Raw genomic sequence first — 21,102 nt, 5'->3', positions numbered from 1 at the left:
ATTTATTAGTTCACTTAATCCCAGTTGATCCCAGTAATACTACTATGAGATTTGGACTAATATTACTCACACCTTAAAGATGAGGAAATTGAGGAACAGAAACATTAAATATCCAGACTCCACACAGCTTACAAATGATAGCACTGGACGTCGAGGCTGTCTGACCCTGGAGTTCATATTCGAAATTACTTTCCCTCTGTGACCCATCACCTGAGCCATAACTGCGTGGTTGATCTACATATCTAATCGAAGCTATGTGATACACACTATGTTGGTTTCTGAGGACAGAACAATGGATCAGAAAGGCAAAGACTTTAGCCTCATAGGTCAAAGGGCTTAGAGGAAAGAGATGAAAAATCATAATACATGCTGGTATGAAAGAAGTTCAGGAAGCACACAGAAGACAGTCTACAGAGGTGGGAGATGATGTCTTGCAGGTATCTCTGTCTAAACTGAGACTTGAACGATAAGTAATTAAAATGAGTCAGGCATCAGACCAGCTACATAATTTGCCGGACCTACTCCAAAATGAAATATGGGGTCTCTTGTCCAAAACATATTGTGAATTTCAAGGCAACCACAACAATAGATTGAAGCAAACGCAGGGCCCTTCCGAGTGTCAGGCTCTATGCAACTGTGCACGTACTACATTCACGAAGTCAGCTGTGCTCAAGCAAAAAGGAAAGGAAAGGAGGAAGGAAATGGGAACTGCATAGGCCTAAACCAGAAGGGAAAACGGCACATTCAAAACAATGAAAGAAGCTCTTGAGAACTGGAATTCAATATAAAGTTGAGGAGTAAGAGATAAAGTGGCTGGAGAGGGACAAGGCTGCTATAATGAGCTTCAGAGGTCAAGGGAAGACCAGTAAGAACATGAAAAGATGCTCAATGTCATTAGCTACCATAAAAATGTTAATCCAAACCACAGTACCACTTCACGCCCTCTGGGCTTGCTGTAATCAAAAAGACAGGTAATAGTGTTGGTGAAGCTGTGGCCTAAGTGGCACTTTCATGTACCACTGGTGGTGAGAATGAAAAATGGAGCAGGTGCTTTGGATAAAAAAATCTCACAGTTACCCAGAATGTTAAACACAGATTTATTATATGACTCAGCAATTATACTCGCAAGAGAATTAAAGATATACATGCACACAAAACCTTATACGTGAATGTCCATAATAGCATTACTAATAAAACCAAAAAGTTAAAGCACCACGATGTCCATCTACTTATACATGCATAAATAGAATGTGATATATTCATAGAATGGAATATTATATGGCAATAAAAAGAAATTAAGTCCTTACACAGGCTACAATATGTGTGAACCTTGAAAACATTAGGCTAAGTGAAAACAGCTAGCAACAAAGGGTACATATTGACTGTTTCCATTTATATAAAATTTCCCGAATAGACAAATCTATGGATACAGAACTTTATAGGTGGCTGCCAAGGGCTGGCAGGTGGTGTGAGGAGATTGGAAGTGATGGCCAAGAAGGGAGGAATTTCTTTTTGAGATGATGAAAATATTCCAAAATTGATTCTGTGGATGATTTCACAGCTCTGCAAATATACTAAGACACATTTTATTGCACATTTTAATGAATGAATTGCATTTTATATGAATTATTTGTAAATAAAACTGTTCATAATTAAAGAGAAAGGAAGGAATTTAGGTGTTCTAGAAGCTACTGGAAAAGGATATGAAAGGTTGTAGGCCTGCAGGGCAAATGCATTTGCTCTTTGAAGAGATCATTCACCCTGTGGAGTGAAGAAGGAACTCAGGAGGAGAAAGGGTGGCCCAATGGAAGCATACTGCACTGATCAGGTGCTGGTGAAAGGTGGTGGTAGTGGAGATGGAGAGGAGTGAATACATTCTAGAAATGTTCTGAGGAAGAATCAACAGTGTTTAGTAAATGACTGAATGAGAAGTGGTGATAAAAGAAAAAAGGAAGAGTATTTCTAGGTTCCTGTCACAGAGCCCCAGATGGTAAGTATTCTCTATCATTGGTAAACTACTTTATGTTTATAAATTACACATATGTATGTATATATTCATATTTTATTACATATACCCATATTTTAATAACTTGCATACATTCTGTTTCATATTATATATTCATTACTTTAAAACTCATATTTAAAATTGAAATGTTAATGAATGAAATGTTGATATAAAGTGAAAGTAGAATAAACTTTTCAGAGGTTTCAATTTTAAAATATTATATAAGCTGGGTTGCAACTAACAATTGTCAAAATGATGGCTTTCAGAATGTGACCTGCTTATTTGATATTAATGCCTGGGTGTGTTGCCAACTTGAGTATAACACAGCGGTTAAGACTGCAGAATCAGACTGGAAAGTTTACATCCTGATAGGGCCACCTACAACCTTTGTGACCTGAAGTTAATTACATAACTTAGAAGTACTTCAGTTTCTCTGTCTAATGGTTATAAGAATGCAACATTCATATAGTATTGCTGTGCAGATTAAATGAGTGAATATTTAGAGTTTGGGACTTGTTAGTACACGATAAATAAATTACATAAAACACCTTATATCCAGATCTAAGTCATAAATATATAAGTTTATATATATCCATTTCATTGTGATAGCTAAAGGCATTCTACTCTCACAAAGAAATAGTAACTCTCCTATCTTCTTTTTACCCACCAGTGCATTACTATTGCTGGACTTTTTTCACAATCTCATGAACTGCATCCTAATTATTTATAATATTTTGTCAATGAAAAATATGTAGTATATTCAGTAAAGAACAAAATTAAAATTAGGATGAAAGAACTTCTATAGGAGAGTAAAATTCCTACTGATAAATGATAAAACATTTCACACATAAATAATTAAATTACTGAATAATGGGATTTATATTTTATTATATCCATAATGCTATTAATAAAACTCTAGATATTGAATTTGTCTGTAATTTCCATTACATTTTTGGGTGGCTTGCTTTGTATTCCTGATTTTGCTCTTCATCAGGAGGACCTTCCTGTCCAAAGACCATGACTTTGGTGTCAGGGGTCAGTCTTGTAAGTGTTACATTGATACAAACTCTATGATACCATTCAGTGGTTTTCAAATTTTAAGATTCTAATGATTATGCACCACCTCCTTCAAATTTACACTAGTCAAAGTCATTTAAAGTATCCTGACCCCATGTCTGTAATATTACAGTTACTTATTATGGCTACTCATTGTGATTGAAGCTCCAAGAAAGTAAATCCAAATAAGGAGAATGTGCTTGACCATAATTCTAACATAACTGTTGGCTACTCTGTCTGACAAGACACTTATATTTTTGTGCAATTATGTGTGGAATTTTCATCTAAAGATAATAAAACAAAATATTGAATATCAGGGCTCAGAAAATTCAGAACACATGAAATTAAATAATAAGTATAGGCTAGAATGGAAATTCAGGACTTAGAAAATAGAACTAATTCAAGATCTCAAGCTATGTAAAATTCTGGTGTTTTCTTCAAGGTTAAGAAACCAAGAAAAATAGGATGGTCACTACCTTTTCTGGATTCCCACTTTTTCTGTGTATCCTTCATAATGGAAAATAAGAAATGTAAGAGCTGCTTATTAAAAAATCAATAAGAAATAAAGAAGCCAAGAAGAAACTCTGATCTAAAGATTACATCCTCTATTGAGGTAAAATTTAGTTTCATGTCACACAACCATGAGAAGGCAGAAAAGAGATGTGAAAAAATGAGGCATATTATACTCTAAACCTTTTTAGTCAACATTTATTACAAGATACTCAGTTGTATTGCAACGACTTCTGTCACATAACTAAACTTAACTTGTGAACATTGATATCATGTTATTATATCATATTGCACTGGAAGTAATGTGAGTAATCACTAATATGCACAGATTCCATGATTATAGGCGGATGAAGAATCCATAGGTGACCTGGTTTCATGTTTTTTTAATCCAAAATTTAAATGTTTTGCTGTTTAGCACAAAGATAGCCCACTGGAAACAGATGAAGCACAATACTAAAAATATTAGAATTGGAATCATATAATATTAGTAACTATTACAGGTGAGCAATAGACATGAGATTTAATTTTACTATAATCATTTGTCTTTGCTTTTAATTACATCATATATTTTATCAAAGAAAATTTTAAACAGCATATTCAAGATGGAACTTTTCTTTAGACCATTTCCTAGACTGTTACAACAATGTAGAGATCTGAACCCAAGGTCAAGTCTATGGCCTGCTGCTTCAACCTACTTAAAACTCCATAAAGTTCTTTAACTGAAAGGCACTGAGATTTAAATGTTACTGACTTTCCTAGAGCAATCACAGTAAAAGGTATCTAATACACAGTATTTACTCTTTGTTGCTTCTTCCCACGTCTGGTTAGAATCATATAAGATTATGCAAGTTCGGTTCTAGATACATGAGAAATGTTATAATCAGTTATGTAACCAGTTTAAGAAGTATGGTAATCCAGCTCAAAATGTAGACATAAAAGAAGTTTTAAAAGCAAGAAGCACAACACTAGGGAGTAGTACAATGATGTTATACAAAGTGCTTAAAAAAGTACCTGTTATATACTATATTTTCAAAAAGCACTAACTATAATCAAGCATTATACTTTTCCATTAATATATTGTTATATAAATCCATGCAAGATATTCATTATATAATGGAATTTTTTACACTTTACTATGAAGAAATCAAAAATATTTTGGGAACATTTTTTCTTTGTTCTATCTAATGGGACAAATAAGGGCCCTATCTTAAGTCTTCTTCAGTCCATTTTAAAGAAAAAAAAAAAAGACTACTCAAAGAACATATTAGTCTGCTCCTGTCTGTATTCATTTGAATAAGTTATACTGTTCTCTGATTTCACTAATCTTTTCTTCTGTAATATCTAATCTGCTGTTAATCTCATTTTTTTACTTCAGACATTTTTTGAACTCTAGAACTGTCATTTAATCTGTTCATAACTTTGTCTCTCTTTATTATACTCATGCTTTCTTTTATACAGTATATATATATATTATATGTAAAAAATACATATGTGAATGTTCTTATCTACTAATATCATCTTCTATGTCATTAATGGATCTGTTTCTATTGATTGATTTGCTTTTCCTAACTATGGGTTATATTTCTGTGCATCTTGCATATCTCATAATTTTTGATTGGATGTCAGATTCTGAGTGCTCTATTTTTCTTTTATTCCTTTAAATATGTGTGGTCTCTTTTCTGAGACACTATTAAATTCCTTGAAAACAATTTTATTTTTCTGAGAATTTTAAATTTTGTTGGGGGAGTTGGGAGAAATCTTCAGTTCAGGACTAATCTGGTCACATTACTAAAGGAACATTGTTCAGTGTTCCAGTGGTTCTTTCTATGACTGTGAATAGTCTCTTCCCACACATACACTTACTGGTATTCAATTGAAGAATCTAGGGGAAAATGCTGAAGATCTCTGGACCTCTCTCTGTGCAAATTCCTCTCTTCTCCACAGAGCTCTCTCCTCTCTAGTACCCCATACTAAGAATTCTAGCACGTGGATCACTCAAATTCAGAACACTGTCCCCTCAACTAAGAGAAACAACCAGACTATTCATCCCTTTGCCGTAGCCTGGAAACTCTCTCCAGACATTATGCGTGAGCAATCACAGGACTTACATCATTTGTTTCTCTTCTCTCAGGGATCAATGTGCTGCCCATAATGTCATAAATTGTGTTTGTTGTTGCTGTTGTTTAAAGCCAGATTGTAAATCAAGCCCTGCTTTATCCATTATAAAAGAGAAGCTCTAACAAGTATTTTATTGAGAGAGAGAAAGGGGGGAAGGGCAGAGACAGAGGGAGACTAGCAGACTGCTCACTGAGTGGGGAGCCAAACTTGGGGTTTGATCCAAGGACCCTGAGATCATGACCCGAGCAGAAATAAAGAGTTGGACCTTTAACCGACTAAGTCACCCAGGCACCCCAACAAGTGTTTTAAGTTGCTACTAATTCCATACTAAACATCAAAAAATGCAGTGCATTTACCCTCTAGGGACCACTTTTTGTCATAGTTACGAGAATTCTTAGGTACACAACACACCACTTTCAACCCCATCTTTATCGGACTGATACCACAAGTTAAAAAGTACTTGACTGGTAGGAGCTAAAGTGGCAGAGTTGTATGAGGACCCTGGGCTTGTCTTGTCCTTTGAACACAGTTAGATAAATAACAAATCATTCTGTGTACCCAAGAACCTGGTCTGAGGTCTGACAGAACAAACTGCGCAACTAGAGGTAGAGAAGAGGTCACATTGTGGAGGTGCAGAGACGTGATTTGGGGGAGAAATCCCAGGTGCCATGGAGGAGAGTGAGCCCTGATCACAGAGAGAGGAGGAGAGAGAGAAAGAGAGAGAAGGGAGGAGCACATAAGGAAAACTCTTCCCCAAAGCCACTGACTGGGAAGATGAGAGGAGCTGAGGCTCCAAGGCTGAAGTTTTAGAGGTATGCAGCATGGCTGGTGTGGAGCCTGAGGGCATTGCAGTGCTCCCGTGGAGGAGGAGGATAGCCCTCCTCTCTGAGAATGTCCTGGACATAATGGGAGAGATGGTTCCCCCTTCTTGGAGCACACATATCTGGGAGAGGTGGCATTGCCTCTCGGGGGACAAAAGAGTCAGTTACACCATTTCTCTCCCTCACCTCTCAGTAAGCAGTGAAACAACAACCCTGGCTGCCTAAACTGCTTACCCCAAGTCCTGCTCCCTGAGCTCTGTGGGTTCTGCTTTTCTTGAGCAAGTGTGCCTGAGAACCAGCACAGCAGGCCCATCCCCCACAAAAGCAACACAACACTCCCCTCTCTCCACACCATGTTCCCCCCTCACACTACCCCCTCCTCACACCATTGAGTAGACGTACCGTATCTACTGACCGCAGAGCTCTGCAAAGCTTCAGCTCTAGTGTAAATAGCATCAGATCTCTTTTATAACAAGCAGAACACACCTAGTTAAAACTGGTATTACTTCACTAAGCAAAGGATTATATCAAATCATTTGAATGACTGACTTACAGATATACTACTACTACTTTAGCATTACATGTCTGTATTATTACATGTCTGGCCAAAGTCCAAACACCTCCCACTTCTGACAAGGAGAAACTCTCCAGAAGACTGATCTGAGGGAAACAGCAGCCAAAGCACAGCAGAAGAGTGTCCACAGCACACACCCAAGGCATTCACTGAAGTGCAAGGCCCTCGACAGTATATGACTCCTTCTTAATAAAGCCATTACTCTCAGGAGCAGGAAACGTAACAGGCTTTCTGAACACACAGAAGAAGACAGAGACCTAAACGAAATGCCAAGATGAGGAATTCATCCCAGAAGAAAGAACAGGAAAAGGTCACAGGCCAAGGATCCAATTGAAATAGATGTAAGTAATATGCCTGATCTAGAATTTAAAACAATAATCAAAGGATACCTGCTGCACTTGAGAAAAGCATAGAGGACAACAGGGAGTCCCTTACCTCAGAGATAAAATATCTAAAAACTAGTCAGGCAGAAATAAAAAATGCTATAGCTAAGATGTAAAACCAGCTGGATATAATGACCATAAGGATGGAAGATGTGGAAGAATGAGTACATGAAATAAAAGATAAAATTACGGAAAATAATGAAGCTAAAAGAAGAGAGAAAGAAAAATATTGAATCACGAATATCGACTTAGGGAACTCAGCAACTCCATAATGTATAATAAAATTTGTATCATAGGAAGCCCTGAGGAAGAAGAAAAGGGAAAAGGAGCAAAAGGTTTATTTGAGTAAATTATAGCTGAAAGCTTCCCTGATCTGGGGAAGGAAACAGATATCCACATCCAGGAGACACAGAGAAATTCCAGCAAAATCGACAAAAGCGGACCAACATCAAGACATATTGTAGTTAAGTTTACAAAATATAGAGATAAGGAAAAAATCCTAAAAGCAGCAAGAGAAAACACATTCAGTTACGAAGTTCAAAACCAGTTAAGAACTTAGTCTATGTCTAAAACATGAGAGTTCATTTACTCTGTGGACATTCACATTCAACTCTGAAGTTCAATGTAACTATCATTGGAGTCATTGGAGTCATTGGAACTGTGATGATACAGGCACAAAATTTTAATAATACAGACATGTAATGCTAAAGTAGTGGTAGCATATCCATAAATCAATCATTCAAATGATTTGATATAATCCTTTGCTTAGAGAAGTAATACTTTGTTTATCTGTAAATTAAAATATACTTAGAGTCAAATGATAGAAAAGGTGATAATTAAGGGGATCCCATGTGCAGTATGTATAGAAGTAGAAGACAACCAAGCCATTAAATTGCACACTTTTCCTGTGTGAACCATACAGGAGATGCTAGAGGTTTATCGAGTCTTTATCCATCTCTTTCTGTATTACAAGAATATATGTGGCTGGCTGTTTTGATCAGTACCTTGAGATAGCACTTTACCTATTCACTCACTATTAGTATGCTTTTTAGTACCTTCTCATAAAATTACAACACTCTGCCCTGTAGTATAATTATTTGACCTCCTCTTATGCCTGCATATTCCAACACACAGTTAGAGGCTTGATGAAAACTGGTCCTCATCAATTTTATGTCTTGTAGCAAAGGTAGTATAATTTTCCAGACCGTCTCTGCTTCCTGGGTCTTTAGCTCCACCAGATTTCCCTTTAATGATAATATTCTTAATTTTTTATTATCTAATGATTGATATACATAACTGTAAAGATTGATCACAGACCTGTCCAATCCATATTTTTGGATTGTCTTAGAAAAACACTACATTTATGACTTGCTATTTGCAGTTAATGTTCTAGGTAGATAAAGTGGACACACCACTGAAAAACTTGCAATATCCAAGGATTGATGGAGGAATATGAAATCTTACTTGATTAAAACTAATTGGGGGACGCCTGGGTGGCTCAGTTGGTTAAGCAGCTGCCTTCGGCTCAGGTCATGATCCCAGGGTCCTGGGATCGAGTCCCACATCGGGCTCCTTGCTCGGCAGGGAGCCTGCTTCTCCCTCTGCCTCTGCCTGCCTCTTTGTCTGCCTGTGCTTGCTTGCTCTCTCTCTCTCTGTCTCTGACAAATAAATAAATAAAATCTTTAAAAAAACAAAAAACAAAAAACTAATTGGGATTTAAGAGGAAAAAGGAGATAACAGAAATTGGAAGAGTAGCCTACCCTATAGAGCCTTGTAGATCATAGAATGAATTTCCAAATGATACAAGAAACTACTGGAAGCTTCTGAACAAAAGAGTGATATTTTGTGTGTTGTTTCAAATGGAGCAATCTAGCTATTTTAATGAGACTAATGGGAGGCATGTGGATGCAGAGACCTCTTAAAAGGTTATTGCAATAATCTAGACAAATAATTATGATGGCTTGGACCAGAACAGTAATAGGTAGGTGTTAAGAAATGATCAAATTTTGAATATACTTAAGATTGGGCTAAAAGGATTTGCCAAAAAAAAAAGAAGAAGAAGAAGAAGAAGAATATGGATGTAATAATAGACAAGAATCAAAGACAGCTCTAAGAATTTCAGTTCTATAACTGTAAAAGCCACTGTTTAATGAGGTGGGATGATTGAGGAAGAAGCAAATGTGAAGAAAATGTACAGAATTGTATGGGGCATTTTCAGTTTAGGCTATTTTTTAATATGCAAATGACGCTGTCTGGTATACCATTGTATGTAGAAGACTAAGGTTCAGTGAAGAGGTCCATTGATTGAGATTTAGAGCTTAAGGGATCCAAGTGATAATCGAAGCCATGAAACTAGATGAATAAGTCTAGGGACTAAGCATAGAGAAAGCAATTCAAGAATAGGGTCCATACTGGGGTCGTCCATCACTTAAAGATCAACTAGAAGGTAAAGACTAATCAAAGAGTACTGAAAGGAGTGAGAGTATGGCAAAAGAAAAAGAAGGAACATACAGAAAGCTAAAGAACATGCTTTAAGCAAAAGAGATAATTTCACTGGGTCACTGTTGTTATCAGGCAGAAAAAAAAATAAAAAAAGAAGAGTGATAATTTGCCATTAAATTTAAGAGGACGAAAGTTACTGGTAAACTTGTCAGTGGAGTGACATGATCAAAGTTTGTATCCAGGAAATAACTGGAGGAAGAAAATTAGATCAATGTTAAACATTTTTCATTTAAATAGGCAGGATGTAGAATCAAATGGTATGTGGAAGCTGTGAGATATCTACCTACCTGCCTATCTATCTATCTACCTACCTATCATCTGACTGTATATGTCATATACATACATATATTCTCATGTATGAAGGGTATGTGTAGTAGGTATGTGTGTGTTACAGACATACATTCAAATATATATATATGTTATATATGATATATACACCATAAAAGAAAAAAAATGATAGAATATTTTTGAAAGGTGACGGGAATGATAAATAAGTTATTGAATAAAAATATTGTTGAGAATAGGGATCTGAATTACTGGACTGATATTTATCACATATTAGAAAGGGTACTACTAGGATTCACATAAAAACTCAAACATTTCACTCATGGGTAACATATAGGTTCAGTTATGTATGAGTGTAGATGTAGTAGTAGGAATTTGTTCAAATTTTCTTCGTTTATTTTCTTAGTAAAATAGAAAGCAGATCATCAACAAACCTTTGGGGATAGAGGAAATTTGCATATTTCAGGATGGAGGAAATGCATAAGGTAGTTATCTTAACCTGACCAAGAAAATGGACGAGGAAAATGTGGGATGAATGGTACACAACACAGAGAACACACAGTGAATATGGGCCACAACTTTAAAGAGAGACCTTTCAGAATGATTACAGGCTTTTCTCCTCCAGGTAAGCTTAGATGTTCTAACACATTTGTGGAATAGATGTGGAGGTTAATTAAACCATGAGTGGTGTTGTGCCAGAAACATTTCATGAAGCCCAAAAAGATTGAGGAGTGCGTATGAGGTCATAATTATAATAATAGACAATGAAATTTAGTATGGGGATTAAAAACGGTGAGCAAAATGGGTGGTCTAGGTCAGGGAAAAACATTGTAGGATCCACAAATATTAGAATTACATTGCTTCTACATATTTGATAGAACACAAATACATTTTTCTTAAATGTAGACGCACTATTAAATATGCATCTAAAAAGGGGCACCTGGGTGGCTAATGGGTTAAAGCCTTTGCCTTCAACTCAGGTCATGATCCCAGGGTTTTGGGATCAAGCCCCACATCTGGCTCTCTGCTCAGCAGGGAGCCTGCTTCCCCGTCTCTCCCTGCTGCCTCTCTGCCTACTTGTCATCTCTGTCAAATAAATAAATAAAACCTTTAAAAAAATGCATCTAAAAATCTGGCGTTTGAGAATAAGAGAATTAGAAAGCTAGATAAGATCTTTCTGTGTATTACCAAGCAACAGTAATAATGTTGCTCCAAAACATAGATCATGAAAATGCAACATTATAGCCAAGGCTGGTTTACATCGAAAACATTTTTGTCCCACCCCCAATGCCCATCATAAACACAACTGCTCAGTAGATGGCAGAACAGAGTTATCATTGAAAACCTTTTTTTAATGTATCATTTAAATTTATTACCTGTTAACTCCTCAATCAAGTGCAATGAAGGCATTGCAATAACTATGCTAAGATAATTTGCATTAAAATGTATTCAATTTTATTCATTAATTATTGTGTAGCTAACATTCTTTTGTGCACCTGTTTTTGTCTCATGCTTAAAGTTGACAATGAATTACATCAGATGTATTATTTTTATGCAAGCTGTTTACTAGATGTTTGTTTAAATATTTTCACAGATATGGTGTATCTATTAAATAGGAACTTGAATTTATTTTTTATATGGATTATTTTAAATTGCACCCAAATGACTACATAGCTGTCATACCTTCATTCCAATTTGCTTCATCTTGTTTCTTGACTTTAGTTAATATTATTCAGAAAATACCAAAGTTACAAATATCAGAAAAATTATTTTAAGTCTATTAATTTTCACTGACATCTTCATTATTTCTTTATAAGCTCTATGATTTTATATTTTTTCAGGGGATAGCAGTAGATTGCTTGTAAGAAGAAATAAGTATCAACTGAAGTCAATGTAGGATGAAGTATTCACAAGAAAAATACTTTCTGCTACAAAGCCGTGGTAAAATCACTTTCAGTGTGTAAATAGCACTTTTCCACAAAACAATTCCTGTAAAATTGTGAACTACTATTATATCATCTTACAAACCTGATGACAGTTTCCTTCAAGTGGAAATCCTTATAACACATTTAAAAATATTAGTTCATTAATAAATCATGTTTTTTTAAAGAACGACATATTTATTTTTAAAATATTTCACAGAATTTTCTCAAAAGTAGTTTTTAAAAGGATATGTTGAACTTATGACTTGACTTCTTTGATAATTGTTATTCAAGCTGTGGGCTGGAAAAGAAATTTCAGGAAGCTGTAAATGATTGAAAACCCACCTCTCAGCAAGCTCAGTAGCATCCAGGAAGATTTCCAACCTGCCTAATTATATTCTACCACCTACATCAGATAGGGAATAGAAGTATCCATTTTACCTATTGCCCAGCAGGGACCTATAATATTGCTCTCAGAGCACTACTATGAAAAAATGCATTAGGAGGACCTTAAAAATGTCATTCAAATACAAAATCCCTCAGATAAGCCCATTATCTCTACAAAGGGGAAAAAAAATACAGGCATTAAAATCTACAGGTGCCAGGAGTATGTTCTTTGGCATTCTTCTCTACAATCAAAAATTGACTTTTTCTTCCCAATGTAAAGATATTACCAAAGTAGTCTTAACTTTCCTTATGACTGAGTTTTATGGAAAAGCTTTATAGAAGGAGATTACAAATACACTGCCTCACTATACTAAGCGATTAAAAAGTCATGAACTGAAAATTAGTAAATAATTTTTAAAAGGACTTAGCATTGGAATAAAAACTGTATATTAAAATGTGTGATTACCTACTGAATTGATAAAGAGATTATAGAACAAGGAAATGGTAGAGTTTGATGGGGACTTACTGTATAAGCAATGGAGCTGTACCTTTGAAAAATACGGCAATTCACCTGATATGAGAGAGCAGGTAAATGGCAAATCTCAGAATTGCAATAAAGAATCAATGTTATAACAACTATGTAACACTAGTTCATTAGACTGCATTTTATATGAACTGGGAATACCAAAGCTAACATGGTTAGGAACCCATGGGTTATGCAAATTATTCTTTTACATTATCTTCCTCTATGGTTAGCTCTTTGAGATCCTCTGATGCAGTATTACATCAAATAAAGGGATTTTCTTTTGGACACTGATGATTTTGCAAATTATGCAAGAGAAATTCAACAGACTGGGCATTCTCTCATTTGAAATTTAATAATTTCATTATCTGTAATCTCTGATTCATGGAAAGTCTTTGCCTTTTTATAACTTCCCCTCATTTGTCATATGATTATCCACATTAAGCAAATGGCTAGTTCAACTATATGTATGGATGTCTTTAAAAAACTTGAATAAATGTATCATCACTGCTCTTTAAATTATTTACTAAAACATTTTATTGATTTTACTTGGCTATTTGTTTTTTACATTGTACTTCTCATCTTGACCTCTCTGTTCCTGTGTTTTTGTATTTGTTTGTTTGTTTGTTTTTTGGTCTTAGAATCAGACACTAAAAATTGCCCATGACTACATACCAAAATGCATCTTCTAGGTTTGGTTAAAGGTATGAATAAAATTCATCATAAAAGCAGTAAAAATCAGCTGTAAAAAATTTGCCCAGAAGTACAGCTACTTAAAAGATATATAAAAGATACTTATATACTGTCCTCCATACTTAAAGATGATGCTATAAATATGTCATCATACTTTAGTTTTTCATTTCTCTAGAGTGTTTATAATAAATTGCTGGTACTTGAAACTCCACAGTCTCTCCTTTTTAAATCCATAATTGTGGATTTGTTGATCTCATTTTGTTAATTTCTATTTAAAGAGGAAAAGGAAATTGAAAATCTTATTTTTTCATTGTAATACAAAGGTGCTGCCAATTTTACCATTATTTTTCTTTTTGCTTTTGTTTTTAAATCAGAGTCAAGCAATTTTTATCAGCCTGGAGCAACCTGAGTGGAGATATTCTGATGAGAGCAGACCTACTTTCCAACCTGCACGAATACACAGACCAGTCAGAAGGACAAGTTAAACTGGGTCTGTGATAGCACAGAAAAATATACCAAAGCTATATATGTAGTCTTGTAAAAGTTCACTTACATACTAAAAATTGGTATTTTGGATGTGAAAATTGCATAATTCAAAATTGCATATTCATAAGGAAAAGACTACTGATTTTAAGTATGCTTTGATTCCTTCTCTCCTAAGTTGTTTGCACCATAAAACAGAAAAGTTTTTTTTTTTCAGTGCTGCATTCTTTGTGCCTATCATAGTTCATGCAAACATAACAGCTCTTGGTAGTATTTGTTGATAGTTGTTAAATGAATTTGGGTAAGTGATAAAGAAAACATTAGTCATATAAAATCTTATCACTTTAAAGATTATTTCACTGCTTACATTTTATGAAATTTATCTTTTCAAGAAGTCATATTTGCCTTAGAGTTAAAAAAAAAGAAAAACACAAGAAAAGGTTAATGTAATCTTCATATTTTAAATATAAAAGATCTAAGAATTTTCAACACTGAAAATTTCATGTGATTTTCATGTGATGTGAAACATTCACAACGTTACCTTCTGCCTTTCATTAAAGGGATTTAAATAACTCATTTTTTAAAATGGGAAAATTTTTTAAGTCCAAAGCTGTACATGGACAATAAGGAATAATATCCTAAAGTATAAAACAATAATCTAATAATGAATACATTTATGTAATAATAAATATATGCTGAGATATTTAAATTGTTATAAAATTTAAAACATCATGTTTTGTTCAAGTAGTTGTGTGACAGAACTGCCTATCTTTATTATTGCCAGAAATCCCTTTGACCTGGTATTTTAGTCTGCAAGAGCATTTTAAGTATCGTCCAGATCACAGTGCCTAAATACATGGAGAAAACTGTTCACCATTTCTGCACTATTATGATAGAAAGAAACATTTCAGTACAATTATGGCTTCAGTACATGTATGTGCAAAGCTAAATGTTAAACTATTCATGCTTAGTAATTTTTTAATCTTAAATTTCACTTTAAATAAACCATTGTGAAGTAACAAAAAGCAATATGGACTTAAAATACGAAAATTAATGTAGAATCAGGTTGCTCTCTTGGACACAGATACAGTTTTCAAAATGAATGTAAAAGAACAGAAAATCCTATTATTTTAATCACAAAGTTTTGAACTGCTTTAAACTCAGACCATGACTAGAATGTGATGTTTCACTCCAGCAAAAAAAGGAAGAAATTGTTTTTGAGGTTAACCACTCCGCTTTATGTATTGAGTTTATTGGCATCATTTTGAAAGGGCCATTTGGTATTAAGGACTGAAACTAAATGAGTTTCTGTTACTATGATCTGTAATCTCTTTAGCCTTTCATTAATAATGAAACACATTTATTTACTGGAAGGAAGTGCCTGGTCCCATCAATAGGAGGGCAGGGAATGGCTTTCTGTCCTAATCAGAATATGTTTAAATGTGCTACAGTGCCCATAATTTCATAACTAAATTTTGTAACATGATAATTCAAAGTATGTTTGAAAAGCAGTTATTTTAAAAGTACGATCTGTGTACATGTTATAGCTGTACATAGTTCTTTCGGTTATTTGCTAACTGAAATCATTTACTAATTTACAGCTATAAGAGCTACCCATAGAGTAAGATATGTAAAAGAATAATTTGTAAATGAATATGTAAAAGAATAATTACCCATAGACTAAGATATGTAAAAGAATAATTTGCATGCTAGCTTTAATATGACTTTGAAAAACAATTTTTTTATAGTTTTATATTTATTTAATGATATTTAAAAGTATAACTAGTATACTGATTCCACTGGTATTTTTGGGCAGGATTAGAATAAACTGAAAACTAATTCATTTAAAAAAACTGTATAACAGGAAACATGACTACAAAAGAGAGGATGTCAATCAAAGAATGACAATTACATGGTTTCACTCACATGTGGAATTTAAGAAACAAAGTATCATAGGGGTGGGAAGGGAAAACTGAATGAGAAGAAATCAGAGAGGGAAACAAACCATGAGAGACTCTTGATTCTGGGAAACAAACTGAGGGTTGCTGGAGGGGAGGTGGGTGGGGAAATGAGTAACTGGGTGATGGGCGTTAAGGAAAGCATGTGATGTGATGAGCACTGGGTATTATATACAACTGATGAATCAGTGAACACTCTATCTGAAACTAATGATGCACTATATGCTGGCTAATTGAACTTAAATTTAATAAAGGAAAAAGTGAGGAAGCCGTCAAATGACTGAAGCTTGAGAAATTCTGCTTTAAGACATTTATAACTTATTGCTACACATTTCAAATACTTCTTATTCAATGCAGGGTGGGGTTAATTTCTAGTAGAGGAAGGCCTATAATTTACTATGCAGGACAAGTACAACAGGAGTAAAATAATTATAGATTCTGTATCTTAAAAGAGTAGATAAGTGGCACATGTGAGATGTCATCTCCCAGACAAAATTATAAGCACTTTGTAATTATTATATAAAACATTCTATTCATATAGGCAGGTTTGCATGCTGTTATATATACCATTTTGTAAGAATTCTAGAAGTAAAAATCACTCCCCGTAGATCTTTTTACTTACATTTACTCTTAAAATAACAAGTAACAATATTTCTTTAAACATGTTTAAAGGACACCAGGTTTATCAGATGACTATGAAGTCCTAGTTTGGAAAAAGTATGCACAAGGCACTGTGAAGTAACTTTGCTTTGTGGAGTGTGGCATTTTTTCCCCTCGCATTTTAATGATCTGTTTAGCCTTTCTTACAATGTGAAAGAGTCTATTTAGAATCAATATTTATCACTATGTAATGTGGGAGGTCTACATGGGCCCAAAAGAAGACAAAAAATGAATCACTTCCTAGAGAGGAAAATTTTGGGGTGGGAGAGAAGACAGAGAGGAAAATAATCTGTGACATGTCATGTCTCATTAAAAGAAGGACCAGCCTTTCTTTAGCATTAGAATCTATCTTCACCCAGGATAGAAAGTTTGAGCCCACATCTATGCTTCCCTGCAGGGAAAGAGATTGACATCAGACATACAGTGAGTGAGATGAATACTCAAATGCAGATGCTGGACACTGTCAACTTCCATGAGGAATGTGATCCATAGTTACAAGATCTGGAACTGATGTTGTTAGAGGTGATTTTATAGTAAATTCTACATATAGTTATATCATGGAAGCACAAACTGTAACAGCTGGTACACCATCCTATTGTTCTTGTGTTATTCAGACAGAACATATGACCATGCTCAGAGAATTTATTTATCTGGTTCCTTTGTGACAGCAGTCATCAACAGGGAATCCATATGATCACTTTTTCATGCATAAAATATCTGAAGACTGGGTATATCCAAAGACAAGAGAAAATAACACTTTTAAAATGTTTGATTTGTGTCTAGGATATTGTTATAAGGACTTTCATTTCATCTTCAGAAACTTTTTTCAAGGATATCTTATTATCCTGATTTAGACATGCAAAAACTGAGGTCAGATATAAGAAGTAATATAGTGAGTGATACACCAAAGTGTCAAAGGGACAAAGTGACAGAATTAGGATTAAATGTTGACTTGCGTGACATTTTGCATGACTTCCAATACCTATAATCTTACATATTCTAACATTTATTAATAAGAATGATAAGAAGGACTGAAGAAACTGGTTCAAAATAGATGACAGATATTAATGCCAGGGACTCTGTCAAACACTGTAGAAACTTATTCTTACATAATTGGTAGAACAACTCTGTGAGAGAAGCAGGGTTTTTTTTTTTAAATAAAGATTTTAGTACAAAAAATTAGATTGCTTAATTTGTTAATTAAAAAACAATTTATAACTTTCAATTCATGGTTGTTTTATATTCTAAAACAGTAACTTTGGTTTTGTCCTAAACTTTATTATATAACATTTAAATATTATTAAGATTGTATGTATAGTATCCATTTAATGAAGAAGCTAGGGATATCTGATTTTTATAAACAATTGTATTTTAAGATGACTCCAAAATAAAGTGCTAGTATTAATCTGTAAGTGTAATGAATTTCTGGATAGCCCCAGTAAATCAATATTTTTAGAGAGAATCATAAATAATACTTAAATTACACAAAAGTGTCTAGAAATTTTCAATAAATGGGTGACTAAAAGTGAAAAATGTGAAATTTCTTTAACAATAAAATGATGAAGAAAATGTTATTTTGAAATAACAATGAATACTAAGAAAGTATTTTTGAAGCAAGTGAATACTCTTTTTCTTACATATTATACATATTTCTGAAATTTTCTGATGTTGTTAAAATTTCATACACTATTTTAAATGTAGATAAGATGCATTATAGTGGGTTAGATGAAATAGTCATGAGTTTAAATGTATTTAAGGACCCTATTTTTTGTTGTGGTTTCTGAAGGATGCCATATTATGCAAGGATATTTTATGGTATACTAATATACATAGTTCAGTTGTTCTACAAATCTATAGATACAGAAAACATACACATGTGAGCACATTTGAAGTGCCTCGTGATGTCCCCTTTGCTGAGCCTCTGCAAATTCCTGATCCGCAAAATCATAAACAAAAGAAAATGGCTGTTTTGTTCCACTTTGTTTTGGGGCCATTTAGCATGCAGTAAGAATATCAGAAGCTAAGTTGTGAAAATGTATATACAGTGCTTATTAAGATGTTATTAACATAAGGCTATTTTGGGCAATAAACTCTTCTCATGGATTCCTAACATTTATTCCATGGGAAGGGAGCTTGTGAACATACCAGTTCTGGACTTTCCAACTCCTTAATTACTCTTCCCCATGAGAACCAGGCAGATGTTTGATGGGTAACTATGAGGGTATCATACTGATCATACTGAATATGTTCTTCTTAGCTGCTCTCTTCTTTTATTTTCAGAAAGGACCTTCCTGTAGAGACCAGAGGTTCTCCCTTGCTTTCAGCCATGATGGTAACCTTGGCAGTGATATCTGCTCTCCCACAGTGGGGGGCTACAAGGTCTAATGCTACTCAGGACTGTGCTGGGTAAGACTATTTAATTCTCTGGTTCGGTATAAGAACATTCACTTACCCGCTGGTTTAAGTCGCATGACATTTTATCTCTATTTATTTATTTATTTATTTTGTCTTATCTAGTGATTGAGAATTTAGGTAAGGAAAGGGGATATTATTAATTGAGACCCCATCGTTTGTAAATCTACACTGATGAACATAAGTGCACTGCCGTATTTTTGGATTAAGTTTTTAGTATGAGCACATTACACTGATGCTGTTTCACTATGACCTACAGAATGAGCAGTTGCATCAAAACATTGATAGTGCATACATGATGGGAAGTTTTGATTTGTTTTGTTCCATATTTCCCAAGCCTCCATCAGGTGTCAAGTAATCTGTTAAGAGCACTTTTCTGTTGACAGGATTAGCTGTTAAATTTCATGTGACTTAGAGTATTATTTTCCAGAGTATGGCCTGAAGTCAATCCATATGATACCACCCTCATGAGTTTATTAAATATGTACTTCTCGGTCCTGTATCAGACATACTAAATCAACATCAGGGAGTGGGATTCTAGAAGGTGCATTTTAATAGGCTCTCCAAGTGATTCTTGAGGAAAATACAATCTCATGCTTTCCATGACAAGACAAATATGATCTGAATATACTCTGTGATAGTGTTTAATCAAATCTCAGGTACCAGACTTTATGGAGTCTATTAACAAATAGATTTTATTCAGAATAACAAACAAGACAAACTTTGCTTTAAAAATTATGTAATATGACAAATATAACAAAAATAAAATAAAGTTTATTAAATATTTACAAAATGTAAAGGGTTAGGACTACTTCCCAGATTTATTCTTCCTTTAAGGGAAGTAAATGTTATTATCCACATTTTAAAGATGAAGAAACTCATATCAATAAGAGTTCAGATAATACTGCCAAACGGCAAAGCTGAGATTCAAACCAGGTGTGTCTTACTTCAAAGCTCAGGTCAACCATTCAGTTTTTGAATTTTGGTTGTTGAAGAAATTAGTAATGAGAAATGAGGCTTACTATGCAGAAAATAAGATATGAATCAAAATGATTTAGGAGAAATGTCATGATAGAAAGTGAATGACCTTCATTTCTTTACCCACTGGATAGAAGTTACATTTGGAAAAACAAAAGCATATATGGTTTCTATAATTGTTTTGTAGAAAATAAACCAAATAAAAAATAGAAGAGTATTTTTGTGGGGAGCCATGCACTTGTGGATGGCAGTCACGTAGGTGACTAGGCCCAGGACAATGGGACCGTGAATGTTTAACCCAAGGAAATTGGGTGCGTTCATGGATGACGCCAATTCATGCCTATAGTCATAGGTTGGGTATATTATTAACCTCATAAGTCATGGGATAGACACAGGACATGTAGAACAATGGGCACCTGCAGAGTCACGTAGATGTTCACGGGCACCTCACATGCTCTTCGATAAGGTCACCTGTAGGGTTTATGATTGGTGCATAGGTATAGCGCGTGATGTGATGTTTGATCCTTATGTAAGCTTTGGGACTATAATAGGGGGCTAAAATTGTGGTGCGGGGTTCCCGGATCAAGATATGTAGAAGACTGACAATAAAGAAGTTTGCCACTCAACCTCGTCTGCGGGTCGTTCTTGCGGGTCGAGAGCGACATATTTTAATAGAGATGATTCTTTTCAAACAAAACTAGTTGATTATTCTTCATAACTACTAGAGAAGAAATTTCTGAATATAGTTTTGGGTGGCCTGGGGTTTACAGTATAGAAAAAAATGTCACAGCCTTCTGGTTACTTGATAATTTTTCATGATAAAATAACTGGA

General features: G+C 34.5%; 1 protein-coding gene across 2 annotated transcripts in view; it reads right to left on the bottom strand.

The window, feature by feature from the left end:
• The window catches only part of NCAM2 (neural cell adhesion molecule 2), a 515,285-nt gene that overhangs the window by 144,644 nt on the left and 349,539 nt on the right, over positions 1-21,102 (bottom strand). The window lies entirely within an intron of this gene.

The sequence above is a fragment of the Mustela erminea genome, chromosome 1 (genome assembly GCF_009829155.1).
Source record: "Mustela erminea isolate mMusErm1 chromosome 1, mMusErm1.Pri, whole genome shotgun sequence".
Classification (NCBI taxonomy): domain Eukaryota; kingdom Metazoa; phylum Chordata; class Mammalia; order Carnivora; family Mustelidae; genus Mustela; species Mustela erminea.
The sequence above is the reverse complement of the archived record's forward strand: the minus strand, read 5'-3'. Positions and strand labels throughout refer to the sequence as shown.